Source organism: Malania oleifera, chromosome 9, assembly GCF_029873635.1.
Source record: "Malania oleifera isolate guangnan ecotype guangnan chromosome 9, ASM2987363v1, whole genome shotgun sequence".
Lineage (NCBI taxonomy): Eukaryota > Viridiplantae > Streptophyta > Magnoliopsida > Santalales > Ximeniaceae > Malania > Malania oleifera.
In genome coordinates, this window is record NC_080425.1 from 49,917,125 (window position 1) to 49,920,114 (window position 2,990).

The following is a 2,990-nucleotide window of genomic DNA, read 5'->3' on the forward strand; positions in this document are numbered from 1 at the left end:
AAAAGTGTTACCTTATTTTCACCTTTCCAACATTTATATTAAAGTTGGAAAATAAGAAAGAAAATAAGGAGAAAAACTAAATTTTCATATTTAATTATCATTAAAAAAATAAAATGTGTTATACTATATTTTCAATTTCGTCACATTATTAATATTTAATTTTTTAAAATTTTTCTTCGTATTCTTAGTAATCTTTTGGGCCAATTGAAACTCTAAATGGGCTTGAATTTTTTTTTTTAACACTTAAAATTTGATAGTCTTTTCTCCTTCTCAATTCCTTAGATGCCCTTTTCTTTCTTTCACTAATTAAAAACATTTACCGCTATTTATAATAATTTTTTAAGTCAGTGTATTTCCATCCCATCTTTCTTTTTGAAAATTATTTAATGTAAATTTTAACTATTTAATATGGCCTACTTACACCATGTAAAGGAATTTTAATAGGTTGAAATAGAATTTTTAATTGAGAATTTTTGAAGAAGTGTGGATGGGGAGTTGGGGTTAGAAACCAAGTTGCTCATGCTAAGGCATTGTTTGCTTTAAAAAACATGTGAGCCTGACCAAATTTCAGGAATAAAAAAGGGTAAATGACCAAAGCAGGTATGTGTCAAATCATCTATTAAAGAGGAGGGGAAGAAATGAAGGGGAGAGGAGAGGAGAGGAGAGGAGAAGGCCAGGATAGAATCTTCAGCAAAATAAATAAATAAACGTCATCCCCACAATATGCCTACATTATTGTATCAAAAACCCAATCAGTGCTATCTTTTCTCAAAAAGAAATTATTTTTTTTTTTACTTATGTAACCCCATTCCAAAAAATATAAAAAGCATTTAACATATTTTGTAGTTCAAATATATTAGCATGTTAATGCAATTTACAAGTTCACTGTCAAAATGTTAGGGCCTGTTTGTATAGCTACAAAGAAGGCACGTCGAGTTGAATGCTAATGTGTTTAGGCTCAACTTTGTAACCTAAAGACTTAGCTCGAGCTCGGCCCCAAATTCAAACAAGTTCAAAAATCTGAGCTCGTGCTCGACTTGAAAATGAAGCGAGTAGCTCAAACTCGAGTTTGGACTCAATTATATTTCACCAACATCGGACCAAAAACAACAATAGCAAAATCAAGCTTTAAGTCACATCAGGTGGAGTCGGCTATATGAATCATTTTTCGCCAATTTATGCTATTATGAATCATTTCTTTTGACAAATTTATGACTATTAAATTCTTACTCATTATCTCATTTCAAGTTATTTTAGGTTTACCCCTACCTTTTCTATTGCTCTTCATGGTAACTAACTCACTCTTCCTCGCTCGTGCATTATATGGCCTATGTTGCAAGTATCTAAGTCTTCTAAGTAGTCCCTCCCTTATCTTATGTTCTATAAGATCTACACCTGACCTACTACGAATATGTTCATTCCTTAATTTATCTTTCAGTGTTATACCACTCATCCATCTAAACATTTTCATCTCGGCAACTTTAACTTTTTGGATATTCTATTTCTTAGTCACCCAACATTCTGATCGATATAGCATAGCTAGTCTTATAGTCATCTTATAAAACTTTCCTTTTAATTTTAAGGGTATTCTATCGTCACAAAGCACACTTGAAGCACTTCTACATTTTACCCAACCTGCTTTAACTCTATGCATTACACCATCTTCAATTTCTCCTTCAGCTTTCATAATAGATCCAACGTATCGTTGTAACGACCTATTTTTTTTCCACATAACAACATTCATAATAACTCTGATACTCTGCTAAATTGATATAGTCATTATCAACCCGGACTCATGGGTACCGGGGATATGCCTATCATACATCTATGATACCTAAGCAGTGGAAAACAAAAATGACACAGTCATAATTACAATACTAGACACAATACTAGAGTGCTACTAAATCCATATATCTTATACATACACATCTCCATAATACAAAAAGTACCCTAGGGTTATAATCCAAAAACCAATCTAACCCTAACTCAACTTCTTACCCTTCTAACAGGGTAGCATGATCAACCTCCACTATTGCGAAGCTCGGTCCATTCGCCTATCTGGATTTTCTGAAATGTTTGTAATGCTGGGATGAGACACCTCTCAGTAAGGGGGATAAACTAATATCAATGTGTGGCAATATAAGTATTGTCGTGCTTAAACATAAACTGTACATAATATATATATACCTAAAAACTGGTTGTATAGATTCTAAGTAAAACATGATTCATCATATCATAATAAATATCATACTAATTTTTGTAATCATGTAAAACATCTTCTATAATTGTACATGTAATGACCTGCTATTTAAATGGATTTTTTTTTTTATAATATTTAACATGCTCTGATACCATACGAGATTAAACCCAATCATTAACATAAGCAGTGAGAAGCGGAAATCAAATAAACATAACCATATATAATTATATACAATACCAGAGTGCTAAAATGTTTCCCAAAATATACAAGCACGATTGTTCCTCAAAATACCCTTGAATGGCTAGGGCTATACAGAAACACTCCAAAACAAATACTCACTTTTTACTTACAGGGCAGTACTGAAGCCCCTCTACCTGCGAGCCTGATCTACTCGCCTACCTTGATCACCTGAAAAATGTTAAATTAATTGGGATGAGCCAACGCTCAGCAAGACGAAATATGCTATTGCTAGTGTGTAGCAGATGAGTTACAATACTACGAAAATCTATTACTATATAATCATGTATCAATGAATCGGTAAATACAATATTAGTAATATAAACCATCAACTTTTATCTGTTGCTTAACATTTCTATACTTTAGGCTTCTACTCAAAATACTTCTAATAAATATATATATTTTCTATCTCTGTAAATCTGTATAAACATAGTAATAACTGAAAACTTCCCTGTGGATAACTGTATGTCATGATTTAACCCCTCATGACACGGTTGTGCGACCCATAGGCGAGATCTACCCTGACTGGCCAACCAGGAATAAATCACTATAT